Source organism: Ascaphus truei, chromosome 5 (genome assembly GCF_040206685.1).
Source record: "Ascaphus truei isolate aAscTru1 chromosome 5, aAscTru1.hap1, whole genome shotgun sequence".
NCBI lineage: Eukaryota > Metazoa > Chordata > Amphibia > Anura > Ascaphidae > Ascaphus > Ascaphus truei.
The window spans coordinates 56122689-56142678 of NC_134487.1; the positions used below are offsets into that span (position 1 = coordinate 56122689).

General features: G+C 42.8%; 1 protein-coding gene across 1 annotated transcript in view; it reads left to right on the plus strand.

Annotated features, from left to right (window-relative positions):
• The first annotated feature begins 6705 nt into the window (after nt 1-6705).
• The window catches only part of TRABD (TraB domain containing), a 39708-nt gene continuing 26423 nt past the window's right edge, over nt 6706-19990 (plus strand). The window contains exon 1 of the mRNA XM_075599841.1: nt 6706-6979. The gene's annotated coding sequence lies outside the window, so the exon portion shown is untranslated. The remainder of the gene's footprint in view (nt 6980-19990) is intronic.

The following is a 19990-nucleotide window of genomic DNA, read 5'->3' on the forward strand; positions in this document are numbered from 1 at the left end:
ACCGGACATAGTGCAGACTGTACATAGAATATTTATAAAAACAAGCAAAATCCAATCAACTCACATGGTGATGGAAAGAAACAAGCGTGTAGATCACAAAGTGGATCTCTGCAAGACCGGGAGAGTGGTATCTCTGCTTTTCCTCTGTTCAGCTATGCGTGTCACGGATGCGTCTCACCGAGGACCGGAAGTGACGTCATCCGCTCTCAGAGGTTCCAGTTTCGTCTCAGGGCATCACTCTACGCGTTTCACCTTGTAGGTTTCTTCAGGAGTGATTTTCCATAGTGTATGAGCAACTTATATACTCTAATCTCTACTCTCATAGGTGGGGAGTGAATTGGATAATGGAACACATTTAATTGAGATGGCCAAATGCTGCTGATATAGACAATTACTACATCTAGGTAAAAGCAATCAGTATATCTACATAGATGCAGGTGATACAAGTTAAAACATTTAATATATGAGTACTTGATTAAAAACATGTTTACACATAAGATATAAAAATGGCATTTAATAGCCATTGGTGGATAGCCTAAGCTGTAGGCAAAGTTAAATCTGTTGCATCTGAAATATGCACAGACCCAAAAATCCTAAGGATATGATGACATTTATTACTATCCCTAAAAAAGCTAAAATAAATAAATAAATAAAATACATAAAATATAATGACGCAAATTAAGTAGAAGGTTTAAATTTGGATTTTGATCTTAAACCATTTTTATAACATATATAAACATCATTATTACTATGGTTTTTGTCATATCCACTAATTATGTTTCATCTTTGTTCTTTCCATTAGATATTGTTCCTTCTACTTAATTTGCGTCATTATATTTTATGTATTTTATTTATTTTAGCTTTTTTAGGGATAGTAATAAATGTCATCATATCCTTAGGATTTTTGGGTCTGTGCATATGTCAGATGCAACAGATTTAACTTTGCCTACAGCTTAGGCTATCCACCAATGGCTATTAAATGCCATTTTTTTATCTTATGTGTAAACATGTTTTTAATCAAGTACTCATATATTAAATGTTTTAACTTGTATCACCTGCATCTATGTAGATATACTGATTGCTTTTACCTAGATGTAGTAATTGTCTATATCAGCAGCATTTGGCCATCTCAATTAAATGTGTTCCATTATCCAATTCACTCCCCACCTATGAGAGTAGAGATTAGAGTATATAAGTTGCTCATACACTATGGAAAATCACTCCTGAAGAAACCTACAAGGTGAAACGCGTAGAGTGATGCCCTGAGACTAAACTGGAACCTCTGAGAGCGGATGACGTCACTTCCGGTCCTCGGTGAGACGCATCCGTGACACGCATAGCTGAACAGAGGAAAAGCAGAGATACCACTCTCCCGGTCTTGCAGAGATCCACTTTGTGATCTACACGCTTGTTTCTTTCCATCACCATGTGAGTTGATTGGATTTTGCTTGTTTTTATAAATATTCTATGTACAGTCTGCACTATGTCCGGTTCATTTTATTTCTAAGGGGACGCAAGTGTACCAGAGCGCTACAGTATACCTGATTAGCAGTGCGGTTCCCATCCTACTAATTGGCCTCATCCCATGGGTTAAAGATACCTTTATATGCCTGCGTACTTCTCACGTTTGTGAGTATTCTGAGCACCTAACCACAGCCATTTATCACACAAAGTTCACACAATACTGCACCATAAGTTTGTTGTCTTTCTTTATTTTCCACATGATTTGCGCTTCTTGATGATTTTCACCCTTCACTTGCCTACGAGGATTGAAAGAGCAGTCCTGCATCAAGTCACAGCAGCATTGAATACACGTGGTTGTATAAGTATTACTGTTTATTTTCTTATCTATTTTTAACACTGTGGGTTTATTTGATGTTGATTTAAACCATATACACTGAGCGCCACATTTTGATAAGTTTATACACAATGTACAAAAATAGCACATGCCAAAATATATCAAGCCGAAGGTAGATTTTGATGTAAAATACAATATGGTTGAAATATAACTCGTTGTAAATACTCCCTGAATCTTTCATCTGTTCATGAAGTATTTATATCAAAGCATTTTAATATTTGATTTCAACTAAGGCCAGATTATGGTGCAGCCAAATTCACAAATCACTTGGGCTGCAGGAGTGTGCGTGGCGGCGCGCTCGTTCTCACGCAGTCGCACAGGGACAATAATCCCCACCTAATAGCTCAGTAGGAAACCATGTTGAAGAAATAATGGCTTTATGCTTCCGTTTCCTATATTTGATGCACAGTTATTGAGAAAAATTAGTTACTGCGGACCTGACTGCTCAATCCCACGTGCCAAAATGAAATGGTATTAGTTTTACTCTGGAGCAAAGGGACAGATTAATAGATATATGAACCGGTTAGTGAGATAAAATTCTCACTCGAGTCCATATAGCTTGCACTCTAAGTACATAGATATTGTAGGAGATATATAGTAATCTCAGAGAATATAAATATTCCCGCATAGAGAATATCTATTATATTATAATAATTCTCTTATGCACCACTGATTTATTAGTAAAAACAATAAAGTTTTATTATTACACATGAATATCGACGCTAAGTGAACTAGTATTTAGTGTTATTTAAAAGTCCCCAGTGGAGAGGCTACTGTGCGAATATGGATCTGAGCCAGATATAGGTCAAAGTAGCCTTTATAATGGTCCAACGGAACAGTATTCCTATCTTGGTAAATCTCCTCAGGGATAGGTAGTGTCCGTGGCACTCTAATATAAGGTAAGTGTTAACAGAGCAGTGATGAGCTATGAGTTTGGGATCATAATGTATCCCTGCTGAGCGTTCCATGCTGCAGCTCTCACTCACACATACACACAGTGTGTTCGTCGCTTCTATGACGTATCAAGTGCTCGTGCACGGCCCGCGTGTCTGTGCACGCATCTGCCGGCCGGAACGTGACGCGCGCGCTCCCGTGCACTGTTCCCTGTACCACAGCGTTCCAGACGCTAGCGCGGTCAATTTGAACCTTTTCTCCGGTTCGCAGCTATGGCTGCTCCCCCCTCCGCGTGTAGCGGGCTCCTGGGGTACTTTTACCGCAGCGTACCAGACGCTAATGCGGTGAGTCTGGGCCTCCACGGCTCTCAGCTGCAGCTGCTATGCACCCTTTCTGTTCACCTTCGTTTGGTACTGGGGCTTCCTTGCATGTAAGCTTCCACGCCCGCGGCTGCTCCCCACCCCACGGATGTAATGGGTTCCAGGGGCTCCCCCGACTCTAAGGGGTCTCCGTCTTGCCACCAGCAGGGCGCGTCGATCGGAGCTTCAGGGCAGAGAGGCTGAGACCCTGGATATCTGCACTAGGTGCAGTAGGTGAGTCCCTTACAAAATAAAAAATCCTACTCCTAGCTGTGAGGACAGGAAAAAGACTAATGTGCAGGTAGAGGGAGGGGCCTTATATGGCCTACCTGCAAAAGTCTACTTCCTGTCCTACCTAGAGTGAGAAGGGATTAACCCAATGGTGCCCACTGCCAGGGTGATCAGGAAATAAAACTTTGTTTTTACTAATAAATCAGTGGTACATAAAAGAATTATTATACTAATAGATATTCTCTATGCGGGAATATTTATATTCTCTGAGATTACTATATATCTTACATTATCTATGTACTTAGAGTGCAAGCTATAGGGACTCTTGAGTGAGAATCTTATCTCACTAACCGGTTCATATTACTGCGGACCTGGTAGATTTTTTTGATGTAAATAAAAAGATAAATGACACGTAGAGATACAGACTTTTAATCACCTCATAATATGGGGGGGTCCCATTGTGCTAAACGATGATGTTCCCAGCTCCAGGGAGCCCCGATTGAAAGTAAAATTGAATTTTATTTTGTTGTAGTTTCTTGCTGGGAAAAAAAAAACACATTACAAATATGCTGCCGGGGTCACCATTAGAAAGCAATAACGTTGCGGCTTCTGTTGGTAACCAGGCTTTTTGCTATGGCTGACCCGGCAGCCATATTGAATAATGATGTAATTAATACTTTTCTGGGAGATTTATGGGATCACTTAGCAGCTAGCCAAAGCCATGAATACCACCAGACAGCATAATCAAACTGCACAAATTGCTGCTTTGAATTAAATACAGCAGTTAATAACGAGGTTTTAGGACAAGTAAATATGGTTCTTGGTTTAAGTGTGAATTTCACATTCATCATGAGACTTAACCGTCACTTTTTATACAATTAATTAAGAACAGAGATCATGTCTGCAATGTAAATGAACCTTGTTACTCAACAGATCTGTAAGAAGATGTTAAACTGGCTAACGTATAAGATCCTTAGAATAACAAACATTGTTATTTTTATTTGCAGGCACTATTCTTTTGCGGGAGATCTCCGACTGTCCTAGATTACAGAGTTTTGATGTCGCTGCCCTCTTACCGACATGGGGTTGTGTGGGTTTGTGGGCCCTTTCTGCTGCACTGCACCTATATTCATTTCAGCAGAAAGGGAATTCTTTTATCTTGTTTGTAGAATATATTTACATCAGTATTACATAGTACGATGGGTGAATGACACAACAGGAAGTAAACAACCTGCTCAACTTGATTTTCAAATGTTACCGCTTTTACAACATCAATAAAAAAAATTCTACCAACAAATGCAGCGTAGGTGTTAGCTAAAGAACAAAAATCCAGTTTTAATATATGGAGAATTGTCACGATATATAAGATGACTTAACATTTTCAATGCCAAAGAGAACGGCAAAAAGATAGTTAAATTGTTTAACCCACTCAGTGGCCTATTTGATTTTAGATTACTTGCACAAGGAGTAAACCTTCTATGTCCATAATTATCTGGCCTGTGTTACCAGCACAACCGAGCACTAAACTTGTAGTAAGAAGGCTGGTAAGTGTCTGGAAGGTCTTGGAATATAAAACCCCACTTGAGAAAGAGGTTCTGCCTGAAGCAAGCAACTCATCCGTCCACCTTCACTTCCCGCTTGGACAAATCTTGCAAACCCACCCGAAGCTCGCCCTCACATATGCTGTAGCTGCAACAATCCAGGGACACAGATGTAGCTCCACACTAGAGATGGGCGATTTTATTTTTGCGGATTTGGATTCGTCTTGGCCGGTACCTTTGTTTTTTTAATCACGGACAATCCTCTGGTGGATTTTTAAGAATCGAATCAGCGGATTCCGGACTCTATTGGCAGATTTAAAAAAAAAAAAAAAAAAAACACCACCAACAGATTGCGGAATCCGTGGAGTGGATTCTTAAAAATACACCAACGGATTGTATCCACTGGCAGTTTAGTCCTGGATGGCAGGTCTGCACAAATAGGTCAATAAACTGTAGGAAGCATGGAAAGCTTGTTAGTTTGACCAAGTGGGTAATTGTATAGAGGACAAGTTGTTAAAGCTGTTTGTTTTTTTTGGGCTGGGGGGGTATTGCCATCCAAAAATAGTACTTCAGAGTATATAGAACTTGCACCTGAAGCTGCACTCTCAGATCAACCTTCAACTCTATTTTCAATATATTGCAGGTTGAGTTGACCCTGTAAATAATTCTCTGGATTTATGTCAGAAAATGTTGTCTCAAAAACAAATTACCTCCCCCCAAAATGACGAGAAACACAAAAACAATTGATCCCTCTCTGAATTGTAAGGGTTCACCTAGGATTATTAAACAATGAAATACATCACTGCCATTGGTTCATTTTCCTCCCACAGTAGGTTGGACTTCAATTTCAGTCAAATCCTTAGTAATGTGGGGCCCTGCTAACCAATTACAATATAATGGCAACCATCACACACAGTGTTGGGCTGCGGCCCCACTGGCACTAACCACACTTATGCTTGAGAGCGGTGACGTCACCAGCTTTCCAAGCATGAGCACCGACCGGGTGTCCTGTCTATTTTGCAAGCGCACGCTTGGGGGCATGTTGAGCACGCTTCAAACTCTTTTTTGTCTCCTCAAGCACTAAGCTTGGGAGATAGTGTATGCCCTCGCACCGCGTGAGCGGGACAATTTAAATTGCATTAACTAAACTTGGCAAGCGCCGCGCGCTGACCAAGCAGGGGTGCTCAACTCCAGTCCTTAAGGGGTCAGGATTTATGATATCCCAGCTTCAGCACAGGTGGTTCCAGGACTGGAAAGACAGCCACCTGTGCTGAAGCAGGAATACCTTGAAAACCTCACCTGTTGGTGGCCCTTGAGGACTGGAACTATAACAGGACAAATATGTGCAAATTCTAAAAATACAAAAAAGCAACTTCTGCTTAAATCATGCACCAACAATGACATGAGACACGCAGTGACTTTACACAGCACTTCCGTGACTGTATAATAAGAGTATCCACCGCTGCTGACACTGTGCTGTGACGCCCCGGGGATTTTTTCATGACACTCCGGTACTCGGCTTATTTGAAATCACGATGTATTCACGTGATAAAATATACATCATATAACGCAGCGCCGCTAAATACACACACCGGAGGAACCGGAGCACGCGTCGCACCCCAGCACTGCCCCGACCCGAGTGCCGTAACAATGACACACCCCTCCCTCCATCATCCCCGACGCGTTATCCTTTCCCCGCCCATTTACTCACCAGCAGGAGTTCTACCATCCGTCTTCTCATTGGCTCTAAAGTTCTGCTGACAACCCCGTCGGTGACTGGCGGGTAGAACACAGCTGAGACTGCGCTACTGGGAGATTCTGGGACTTGAAGTTTCCAGCGCACACATCCGCTCCGTACAAGCTGGGGGGATACGTTGATAGCCTGTGCGGTCAGCTTGTGGAACTACAAGTCCCGGCGTGCAGCGCGGCTGACTCTCCTGGTTCCCCTCCTGAGAGATGACTGGTGCAGCATGTGGTTCGGTGAATGTGCTGCAGTTCCAGCTGAGCTCTTGTTTCCGGGCACGGAGACACTGAGAGCTGCCAGGGAGGAACCCGGGGTGGGGGGAGCAGCACTTTCTGTCTTGTGACTGGATCTTGTGAGTCTTTTGCTACAAAATGTTTTCCAATGTGGTGCCCCCCTAGACACTCTTTATAGATCAGTGGTCAACTGGTCACTCATAGGCAGAGCTACTTTAACATTGAACCCCGGGCCACAGCCAGGTGCTCTGTGATTAGCAACTGGGAAGTTTTCCCTCTGTTCCTTATGGTTGCTGGTTGTAACCAGTGTCTTTGCAAACTGTTGCAGTTTATCTCACCAGCATTGGATGTTTATGATTAAATATTGTATTATTCAACAGTAACTATTTTTTAATACCAGGTAGAACAGGTTGTTGCTAAATGCCACATCAGTGTCGGGTTTAAATAATCATAGACTGTCCTGTCCATCTATTATTTAATATAGTGCTGCCAGTGTACACATTGCTGGGTATTGTTGATTTTAATGTGTCTACTGTAACAAGGAGCAGAGAGGGCAGTGCCTTGCTAATGTTCACAGTCTCCATCTGCCATTTAAATGGTAAGGTCTTTGGGACAGGGACTCCTTCGCCTATTGTTACTTTTACGTACGAAGCGCTTATTCCTATTGTGTTATATTATTATGTCAAGTGTATTACTGCTATGTACATGGATGGTGCTATATAAATAAAAATATACATACATATATTTCACATGTCACAGGCCAGTGTCTTAGTTCTACATCTATTCATGAAAAAGAATGGTAACAATATTGTTCCCTTATTTACTGCTGAACTTAAATGACCATGTTCCTTCTAAAATACAAAAATACCAGAACTTCTTGACATTTACCCCAGGGCAAATGTACACCTTATTTTAACTTTACTAGTAAGATATTTGAGAATAACAAGAAGTGTATCACTGCTGTCACCAGGTACACTGCATGCTGCAAAACAGCTGGAAAATCCAGCAAATATTCAGACCCCCTCAGCAAGCTGGTGTATCTGTATAAAGTGGCATTTGTATTAAAATAAGGTTAGAAAGACAGGTGCACTATTTCCAAAGTGACTCCATGTGATATTTTGCCAATTGCCCAATTTTCTGATTTTAATCCCTCTGGTTCACTTTGGTCCTGTATTTCAATGCAGTATTTTACGTTTCCTAAGTTAATAGTCCTAATCGGTTGCTGCATTCACTGTAGTTTTTTATCTGATCTTAGTGTTTATTATGCGGCTAAATAAGATTGTTATACCAAGATCAGCGTGAGACTTCTTCATAGCTATTGTTCTTTGCAAGCTTGTGAGTTGTCATGTCTCTCTGCTTTTTAGTGTCTGAAGTAGAGGTCTCCATAGCTTGTCTACAACTTGATTATATGGCTATAGAACTATGGTGGCATTAACCTACGCTTATCCAGGGCTAACTATAATGTACACAATTGTGTGGCCTCCGCCAGAAAACATATGGGTGACTGCCACAACGTTGTACTGGTAATTGTTACCAACTTAATGATTAACAGAAACTGCGGCTCCACATGTTAAAGATTAAACAAATACTGTGTGTGTGTGTGTGTGTGTGTGTGTGTGTGTGTATCTATATCGCATAAATATGTTGCTCAGACTTTTGACAGCAAAGAGGTTAATTTACTAGGCTCTTTACGCAAATAATTCTCATGTTCGGTTCAACAATATCAAGTTGTAAAGAATTCAGCCACCTCTGTGCTCGGCGCTTCTTTTGTATAGTTACTAACCTTCCTTTGTACATGGTGCAGACTGTAAGCCATCTACACAAACTACTGCAAAGAGATTCAATGAGGATGGAAATACCTATTAAACCCACCAGACACTTTTTGTTGTGTATCTCTTATGGGTAATACGCTCCTTTTTCTTCTTTGCAGTATGAGTTTACTGTACTGCTTGCACCTTTGCAGGTACAGGTTACATTTTTTATGTGCAAGGTAGCTGTTTTTTTATTTTTTTATTTTCCTATAAAGAAAATAATGCTTTATAACCTGCTGATTCATTTTAACGGAGTACTGAAAAGTAACGTCAAAAAATAAATAAAAACAGGATGCTGAGAATTGCTGAGGTGTTTCTCTGCAAAAACCTTTTAGGGGAGAGACAGCACTTTTAACTGGTAAAATGGCTTCCGACAGGATTAGTATGTATTTTGCATCATAAAGCAATGGCTTTTATAAGCTTTTGATATGTCTGACATGGATTTTATGCCCACAAAAGAATGCAGGATCAAATCTTTCTGTTAATCCTGATGGTGCCATATGTCTGGGGAACTAATTTTTAACAATAATGTTTCATATTTCACTCTATTGGTGAGGGGAAGAAATGACCGGTTACATTTTTTTTAGTTTACGCCAGTTAATGTGTTTTATACGGCAGTTAAATATTCTTTTTTTTTTTTTTTAATGTAATATTCCATCAGGAATCGTGTTGCTTATTGAATAGCAATACCAATGGTTGTACTTTAAAATGGTCATTTACTTTAGGGTTCATATACAGTCCTTATTCATTTTTTTTTCTTTTTAACCTGTAATATCTCAGTAATGGTTTTTGTTTTTCTGTCCTCGCTCCTGTCTAATCTCACAGGCATGTTTAAACTCTCCTTGACTTGCTGGCAGCAGAGATCTGGACCTCCCACTAGCCACTTTTGAGCTCATATTTGTGCCCTCTCCTTGAAGTGTATGTGGCATTTGTTAGCACAGCGAGCTGAGTTTCCTGAAGTGACGCTTCAGTGCCACAGGGGATTGCATTGCATTGGGTTCCAGGTCTCTGAGGCCCTTAAGTGGTAATGACTACAGCTGCTGTTTGTTGTCTAGTTTTGCGTTTTTCAAGCTCCTCTGTAGCACTAAGAAATGCAACACATTGCTGTTATTCCCTAGTCTAGGGAGGTGGGTGACACATTATTTCCACTTATTCAGCAACTCTGCCATGTATGTGAGACTTTGTATGAATGTACACACACAGTTGGTTCCGTATTCGTTCCCTTATAAAAGTTTTTTTTCTTCAAATTAGCTGCTGTAGACAAGTGATTGAGAATCAGATAATAGAATCCACATCCACAATAGTTCCCCGGCACAATGTGCGGCCTACAGGGGTCCTGCATTGCATACAGGGGTCCTGCATTGCATACAGGGGTCCTGCATTGCATACAGGGGTCCTGCATTGCATACAGGGGTCCTGCATTGCATACAGGGGTCCTGCATTGCATACAGGGGTCCTGCATTGCATACAGGGGTCCTGCATTGCATACAGGGGTCCTGCATTGCATACAGGGGTCCTGCATTGCATACAGGGGTCCTGCATTGCATACAGGGGTCCTGCATTGCATACAGGGGTCCTGCATTGCATACAGGGGTCCTGCATTGCATACAGGGGTCCTGCATTATAAACCCATGTTGGATGTGCACAACACAAATACATTGGTCTCCCCTCAATGAAAACAGACTTCAGAATGGAAGTAACATTATTTATGGCTGTGACTTTCAAGGAGTTAAGTGATTTCGGAGCAGTACGGCTACAAAATATAAAAATATCCAACCCTCTAACTATTTCACTGGAAAAGAAAAAAAGTTTGTGTGTCTAATCATCAACACACAGGATACCGCAATCAACTCTGTCAACAATCAATGATATCTATAACCAGTGTGTCCCCTGAATAAAACAACAGGACTGGTGGTGCTAACAGGGGAAAAAAAAATCCTATAAGAACTCAAAAGACAAAGAATCCCCCTAGGAAGCACTTGGATATATCAAATACAACGATAGAAGTGTTAAATATAACAAAATAATTTTAATTCAAATCAAAACACATCTAACATTAAATACTAAAATAATACACACAAAAACAGAGTAACCTCCTAAATATACTATACATTAGTGGACAAAAACTAAGGAAACTACAAAAAGCAATTAACTAGAAGTGGCACCAGAGTTAATTGAAAACTTAAGTACCCCAAGTGATCATGACCGACCGGTCATAGAAACTAAATACCCTGTTTCCTCGATTCTAAGACGCACCTTTTTTCGGATTTTCACGTCTGAAAAATCAGGGGTGCGTCTTAGATTCGATGTACTAAAAAAAAAAATCGTGTGTGCCGAGCACGCGCATGTTAAGTGAAACTTCTTTGACTTTTGTCACAGAAATTGTATTTGTGTTGGTGATGTTTTTAATTAAAAATCAAACAATTTCATTGACAAAACGCAAATAAATTTGACTTGGAACACGCGTGCTCGGCACATATCCCCTATATTAGCTATTTGCACTAACTGTGAATTCCTTGTGTGACAGTGTGTGTGGGTGGGTGGTCTGCGCTCCGTGTCCTTCTCCTCTGCTGCCCATGCGCGACACTGCCGAGCTCCAGAAGCCTCTGCGCATGCGCGCCGGAGAACTCTGCTTCTGCTTCTGAGCGATGCTAGCCGCTTCTGCGCATGCGTGGCATCCGTCAGCAGCGCCATCACTTCTGTGCATACGCGGCATATGTGAATGGCGCAAGACAGTATGGCTACTTCTGCGCATGCGTGGCTTGTTGAAGTTGAGGCGGTGTTCGCTGCTGCACATGCGCAGTATGCGCAAGCAATGCCAGCCGCTTTTGCGCATGCGTGGCATCCGTCAGCGGCGCCATCACTACTCCACATGCGCGGCATATGCGATCGGCGCCAGAAAGTTATGTGGCCGCGGACGAATGTGGACATGGAGGTAAGTGTTGGCCTCATCTGCCAGCACTGACGTCACTTGTGCCTTCAAACGGCCGTTAGGAGCTACGCCGGCGGCTATCGCCGCCGCATGTGACATATTTTATTACATTTTCACAGCTTACATATCAGCGGGCGTGTGGGGGGGGAGCGGCGGCCGTTAGGGGCGGTGCCGGCGGCGGCATGTGATTTTTAGGTTAGCAGGGCGGGTGGGAGCATGTCATTGTTGGGGTCAGGCTAAGCCAGAACACAGCCCGGCCTCAACTGCCAGCACTTAATTCATGACGTCACATCCGTTCCATTTTCTGTCTCCACAATGCATTTTTGTCCCATTACGAATGAGGTGCCACTAAAGAAGTTTCACTTCAAAAAAAGTGTCTACAGTACTAACCCCCTCTTCACTTACCATGTTTCAGGAGAGGTCCAATGTCCGTGAAGGACGAAGCGGGCGGCGGCAGGAGAGGTCCCACGTCTGCAGATGGTTGGAGATGGACAGCGGGCAGGAGTGCAGCTGCAGGATAGGTCCCAAGTCTGCAGGTGAATGAAGATGAGAAGGCAGCGGGCGGGCGGTGGTGGCAGGGGTGGGAGATCATAAGAGCAGGAGCAGAGCGGCATAGGGGAACGGCTTGGGAGGTGCACACTGCAACACCGGAAGTCAGACACCGGTTAACTTCCGGCGTTACAGTGTGCTTCTCCCAAGCTGTTCCCCTATGCTGCTATGCTTCTGCTCAGAACGCCTGCTATTATGATCTCCTGCCGCCGCCACCGCACACCCAGCCTCTGCCTTATCTTCATTCACCTGCAGACTTGGGACATGTCCTGCCGCCGCACTCCCGCCCGCTGTCCATCTTCAACCATCTGCAGACGTGGGACCTCTCCTGACGCCGCCGCCCGCGTCATCCTCCGCTGACATGGGACTTCTCCTGAAACATGGCAAGTCAAAAAGTTATTTTCCTCAATTTGTAAGGGCCAAATCGATGGTGCGTTTTACAATCGATGGCGTCTTACAATCGAGGAAATACGGTAGTCTCAACCACAGGAGATCATAATAGTAATGCTAATGAGGACTGACCAGATTTAGAAATGACATGAGTGGGTCAGCTGGGGAACTCCTCTTAACATGGACTTTTACACTTCTAAGGACGCTACCTTATTCTGAACCAGTTACCAGTAGGTCTTAATGAGAGTCTGGACACTAGACAATTGTCTAGTATCTGGTTTTTCTTTTTCAAATTTCTTTTTGTCCAGTTTCATCATTTCCCCCCTTTTTTTTTTAATAGTATTTTAAAACTTTTTTAATTGAGATTTGATGAGATTTCAGATTTATAATAGACTTTATTAATATTATATTATGTTCATTTAATATTTACATTTATTTCAATAGAATCTGGTCTTTTTGTTTTTTTTATTGTATATTGTTGTACCTTTTTTAAATAGGCTATACATGTGTATTTTTTTAAGTTATGATTGTTTGCAACACTTGTCCATTCTACTGCTTATTTTATTGTTTATTTTCTATGTTCTCTTGCTCATTTTTCACATTTGTGGAGTCGAATTATGACTGATTTGGGTCTATAAATATTCATGGCTACCTCCTTAGAACACACCTCTGATGAAGTCAGCGCATCAGCTGTCAAACCGCAATGGGCTTACGTCATCACGTGATCACCGATCAGCTGTGAAAGGATTCCCTTGGCTGTGGCTGTTTGTTCACTTCTACTGGTGACGAAATTGAGAGCTATATTGCGGGGAGAATAACCGTGAGGTCTGGCTATATGCTTATGGGCTATTGGCCGTTATTAACGTTGGGCTCCTGTACCATCCGGTTGGTGAACGAAGATAAAAAATACACTGTGCTTTTCCCGGATCAGTTCATTTTGGCCTCCTTGCTGTATATCTGAGGGGCTTAGCTGACTGGTTAATGTGTACGCTTTCCAGGATCATCTACCTCTGCTGCGAGATTGGTCCCATACTCATTTCTCCATGCAAGTGTTTTCTAAAACTACCACAGGACTGGTTACGTACTGACACTTTTCTATCAATATCCTCAGTAAGGATTGCACTAGCATTGTGCTACATAATATCTACTTGTATTGCATCTTTCCAGCCATCTATTTTTAGTGAATTTTTTTTTTCAATTTGACATGACTTATCCTCCTTTATTGGGTGTTCTTCAGTATTTGATCAGACAATTTATGATATCCTTTATATGCATTTTTATACATTGTATTTTATTATGTTTATTGCTTCCTATTTCACTTTTGTCATATTGATATAGGGACTTTGGTTTTCTCTGTATTTTTATTAAACTTGTCCATATTGAGATTTACTATTAGAGGATTGCGCTCCCTTTTTTTTCTTCACATTTATGGATTAGGTTTATCCGCATCAGAGCAGCATCCCTCTTTAGTACATGCTTCCCCCTTGATCACTACATGTTTATGTTTTATTCATTTGATTGGACACTTTATCACGTTTTTTATTCACATATATTTATTTGAGCGCTGGTTCCTATATACAGTTAGGTCCGGAAATAATTGGACACTGATACAAGTTTTGTTATTTCTTCTGGGTACCAAAATAAATTCAAGTTACAGTTAAATAATGAATATGGGCTTAAAGTGCAGTCTATCAGCTTTAATTTGACGGTATTCACATCCAAATTGGAGGAAGGGTTTAGAAATTACATCTCTTTAATATGTAGCCCCCTCTTTTTCAAGGGACCAAAAGTAATTGGACAATTGACTCAAAAGCTGTTTCATGGACAGGTGTGGGCTATTCCTTCGTTATTTCATACTCCATTAAGCAGGTAAAAGGTCTGGAGTTGATTCCAGGTGTGGCATTAGCATTTGGAAGCTGTTGCTGTGAATCCACAACATGCGGTCAAAGGAGCTCTCAATGTAAGTGAAACAGGGCATTCTTAGGCTGCAAAAAAAAAAATCCATCAGAGAGATAGTAGGAACATTTGGAGTGGCCAAATCAACAGTTTGGTACATTCTGAGAAAAAAAATAACGCACTGGTGAGCTCGGCAACACAAAAAGGCCTGGACGTCCACAGAAGACAACAGTGGTGGATGATCGTAGGATCCTTTCCATGGTAAAGAAAAACCCCTTCACAACATCCAGCCAAGTGAAAAACACTCTCCAGGAGGTAGGCATATCATTATCCAAGTCTACCTTAAAGAAAAAACTTCACTAGAGCAAATACAGAGGGTTCACCACAAGGTGCAAACCATTCACATGCCTCAAGAATAGAAAGGCCAGATTAGACTTTGCCAAACAATATCTAAAAAAGCCAGCCCAGTTCTGGAACAGCATTCTTGGGACAAATGAAACAAAGATCAACCTGTACCATAGAAAAAATGGGGAATGACCCCCAAAATATACCGAGGCTACTACCCAGGTTGTGATTATATCAGTCCATAGAGCAGGGAGAAAGACACCACAGCTTCTTAAAGCATTGCGGTCACAGCTCCTCCAATCAGCCAAACGCATTGAAAAAGTAAAAAACTTTATTGACTCAAACAGTGAACATCAGCAGAAAGATACTCTGACGCGTTTCGTCCAATGGTGGACTTTTTCCTTTTCCTTATCAACCTGTACCAGAATGATGGGAAGAAAAAAGTATGGAGATGGCTTGGAAAGGCTCATCATCCGAAGCATACCACATGTGTAAAACATGGTGGAGGCAGTGTGATGGCATGGGCATGCATGGCTTCCAATGACACTGGCCCACCATTAGGGTGTACCTTTATAGAGGTATATCACTTATTAATATTTTAGCGCTTCTCATACACCGTCTTTTTTTCTTCCAATAACACCTGGTCACTAGTGTTTATTGATGATGTGACAGAAGACAGAAGCAGCCGGATGAATTCTGAAGTGTATAGGGATATATTGTCTGCTCAGATTCGGCCAAATTCAGCGAAGTTGATTGGACGGCGCTTCACTTTACAGATGGACAATGACCCAAAACATACTGCGAAAGCAACCCAGGAGTTATTTAAGGCAAAGGGGAATATTCTGCAATGGCAGAGTCAATCACCTGATCTCAACCCGATCGAGCATGCATTTTACTTGCTGAAGACAAAACTTAAGGCAGAAAGACCCACAAACAAACAACTGAAGACAGCTGCAGTAAAGGCCTGGCAAAGCATCACAAAGGAGGAAACCCAGCTTTTGGTGATGTCCATGCGTTTCAGACTTCAAGCAGTCATTGCCTGCAAAGGATTCTTGACAAAGTATTAAAAATTAACATTTTATTTATGATTGTGTTAATTTGTCCAATTACATTTGAGCCCCTGAAATAAGGGGACTGTGTATGAAAATGGTAGCAATTCCTAAACGTTTCATACAATATTTTTGTTCAACCCCTTGAATTAAAGCTGAAAGTCTGCACTTCTATTGTATCTCAGTTGTTTCATTTCAAATCCTTTGTGGTGGCGTACAGAGCCAAAATTATGAAAATTGTGTCAGTGTCCAATTATTTCTGGACCTAACTGTGTGTGTGTGTGTTCTATATTGTAGCAATCTGTCACGACTCGCGAACTCCGTACACCCGCACATACTTCCGGCCCGACACCTGCTTGCAACCTTCTGTGCTGTCCTCCTCCGTCACGCGCCTCTCCCCGCACGCGCAGTGCGCTCCCCTCGGGAGCGTCGGTCCCCGCTGACGCGCTGCACAGGCGCAGACCACGCACCGTGGGATTGGAGAACAGAAGCGAGACGCGTCACCGGCGTGTGACGCGCACGCGCAACCGGCGTGTGACGCGCACGCGCAACGCCCCCGAGCAATGAGTCAAGAGGAACTCATTAATTCCAGTGCTGCCAGCTGTCTCTTACCTTCCGACCTATCCCTGCTCCTCGCGAGGGTTACGCCCCCGCTCCACCCCCTGGGGTGATTGGTCCTTACCTGCTACTTATGCTCAGCTGTGCCACTGGCACTTTGGCTGAGCATAGACTCTGTTACCTGGTGTTTGCCTCTGCCTCCCTTGTCTTGTTACCTTGCCCTAGTTCTGCTTACACGTGTACCGACTCTGCCTGCCTTTGGAACCCCGACCTTGGCTTGACCTTTGACCATCCGTATCTCTCCTGCCCTGACCCTTGGCTCTGGACTCCGACCATCCGCTCTTCTCCAGTTCTGACCTTGGCAATAGTACCTCACTCGCTCTGGACCTCTCCCGCATCGGACTCAGCAAGTATACGTTTACTCTCACTTCTCCTGCCCTAGACTCGGCCAGCAAGACTACTCTAAATTCCGGACGGGGTCCCCGTGTCTGTGACTGGTGGCTACTATCCCATCTCGGCACAGGGGTCTCGTCTAGTTTGTGGCGAGCACAGCGTAACACAATCAGGAGAACAAAAAATAAAAGCATGAAAATATGAACTATGGATGGCCATAAGAATGTCACATTTAGTTCAAGCTAATTTGCAACCTTATAATAAACTTTGTTTTTGGTGTGCAGTACAAGACTACAGGTTTTCGTGTGTGTGTGTATATGTATACACACACAAACGATGGAAAACCTGTAGTCCCCTAACCCTATTAGGGCTTCGTTATACTATATGCTTACATTGAAGGAGTTTATCCTAAACCTCAGTTTATTATGCCAAACAGGACTTGTTTTTTCTGATGCACTGGCTTTCTACACAACCTTGCAAATTAGCTTGAACTAAATGTGACATTCTTATGGCCATCCATGGTTAATATTTCATGCTTTTATTTCTTGTCCTCCTGATTGCTACAGTATAAAAAAAAACAGGAAGAGACAGGGAGTTCAGAAAAATACCCTGTGTGTGACTCAGACGTCTGTCAGATGGGTTCATTGTGTCCTGTAGAAATCCAGATTCTTTTATGCCCTGGTTAGCAGTACGTACTTTGCACTGAAGGGGTCACTTACTCTACGTCACGGGTGGCCAGCTCCAGTCCTGAAGGGCCACCAACAGGTCGGGTTTTAAGGATATCCCTGTTTCAGCACAGTTGGCTCAGTGGTTAATTAAGTCCCTTGGGCTGAAACAGAGAGATCCTTAAAACCTGGCCTGTTGGTGGCCCTTGAGGACTGGAGTTGGCCACAACTGCTCTGTCTGCTTTTATTGTTCATTGCTAAAGGGCCGTTCTATACAGGTTTTGGCCGTGTACGTGCCACATGCTTTTCCCTGTATATAGAGCCGGGAGGTGTGTGTGTGTGTGTGTGTGTGTGTGTGTGTGTGTGTGTGTGTGTGTGTGTGTGTGTGTGTGTGTGTGTGTGTGTGTGTGTGTGTGTGTGTGTGTGTGTGTGTGTGTGTGTGTGTGTGTGTGTGTGTGTGTGTGTGTGTGTGTGTGTGTTGGTGTTGTGTGATTGAAACAAGTCCTAAATTAGATTTATTTATTTTTTTAAAGAAAAAAAAAAAAGTTTCATATTTGACACACGCGCGCACACACACACACACACACACACACACACACACACACACACACACACACACACACACACACACACACACACACACACACACACACACACACACACACACACACACACACACACACACACACACACACACACACACCCATCCATACAAACACACATACAAACACACATCCATACACACATACATTTGAGCGCCGGTAGCAGCACAAAATCATCTTTTCCCCGTCTTCGCTGCTGTCGGCTCCCCGCTCCCTGCTGTGCGCGCACGCGGCGCCATTATAGAAAGGCTGACTGACGTCAGCCAACTAAAATTCCGCGCGCCCGGCAGTATATAACAGCCCAAATAGTGATCACAATCTGAGATCCCATTCAGACAGCCACTTCCCTGCCAGCGAGATAATCAGGATGGGCAGTATCCACGGATAGTGGCATCCTATGGAGAACATTTGTGTTTTCTAGTGACCTATTCCTGCATGGTTCATGGGGAGAAAAGTTTAAGCAGTCATTTTTTGCCTATCCCAGCTGTTATTGTGAAATCATTCTTGTAGCCGGGGCGTTCCTGAGGCATCAGCAATGCAGCCTTGTATGTATGTATGTATGTATGTATGTATATCTTTTTATTTATATAGCGCCATCCATGTACATAGCGCTTTACAGCAGTAATCACGTGACCTAATATAACACATAATGGGAATAAGCGCTTCAGACGTAACAATAGGAAAAGGAGTCCCTGGCCGACGAGTGTACAATGCAAGTGGGAACTTAGACAGGAGGGTGTTCTGGTAAGTGCGTCTGCAAGGGGTCAAGGTCAGTGCATATGAGATGTATAGCCTGAGATGTATCAGCCAGCTGGAGCTCTTAAGAGAGAAGAATTTTGTAAGTAATAGGAAGCCAGGAGAGTAAATTCTACAGTGATTCTAGCAGCAGCATTTAGAATAGATTGTAGGGGAGGCAGGAAGGCCGGACAGTAGAAGGTTACAATAGCCGAGATGGGAGAGAATGAGGGCCTGAGTTACAGTTTCAGCAGCAGAGCGACAAAAGAATGGGCGTATCTTTGCTATGCAGGAAAAATGACAGGTTTTAGCTACATTGTGAGAGGAGGATGTGAGGGAGGAGTCTAATGTGACACCTAGGCACCGTGCTAGTGGTTTATGATGTTGCTGCCAACTAGTAATGCAGAAGGGGGCAGTAGGGCCAGGCTTGAGAGGGTGTATGAGGAGCTCCGTCTTTGACATGCTAAATTTGAGTCGGGCAGAGGGCCACCCTAGATGATATAGCGGAGAGACATTCAGAGTCTTGTACCTCCTTGAGGAAAAGGGAAAATGGGAACAGATCTGATCAATCCTTTCAGTTCCAGATTAGCCCCGCTTGAAACGAGAGGGTTAAGATGCTTTTAGGATAGCAATGAGTGAACAAAAACGAAATACATCTATTTTATTTGTAATCTCACTAGCGGACAGACCTGCACATAATTATCAGATGTTTTAAAGAGTGTGAACATTGTCATAGTATTCCCACGGATATGGGATAGAAACAAAATGATGACTCTGATTCTTTGCGGTGGCATTTGGGTCTATGTGAACAATCTTTGTTTGTAAACCCGTGCATGAACGTTCATTCCTTCGGATCTAGAAAAACAGTGGCTGTGATTGTGCTGAGGGGAGAATAAACTGTGTTGCAAATCTGATACCATCCTCTCCTTGTGTAAAATAACTGGTAGTACACCGCTCACCAAATAGCAAATAATGTAACCGGTGCAAAGGGATAGTACTGACATCGCAAGTAAGCAGGAAGACAATAGGTAAATCTTCCACAGATCCCAGATAGCTGCACACAGGCTAATAGAATATATTGTACAGATAGAGTAGCTTGTATTGCTACAGGGGGTGGATTGAGGGGAGGGGGATCCTGGTAATTGTACCCAAAATTGGGATAGAACAATCACCTAAAATGCCCTATGGGCAAAACAATAAACTTT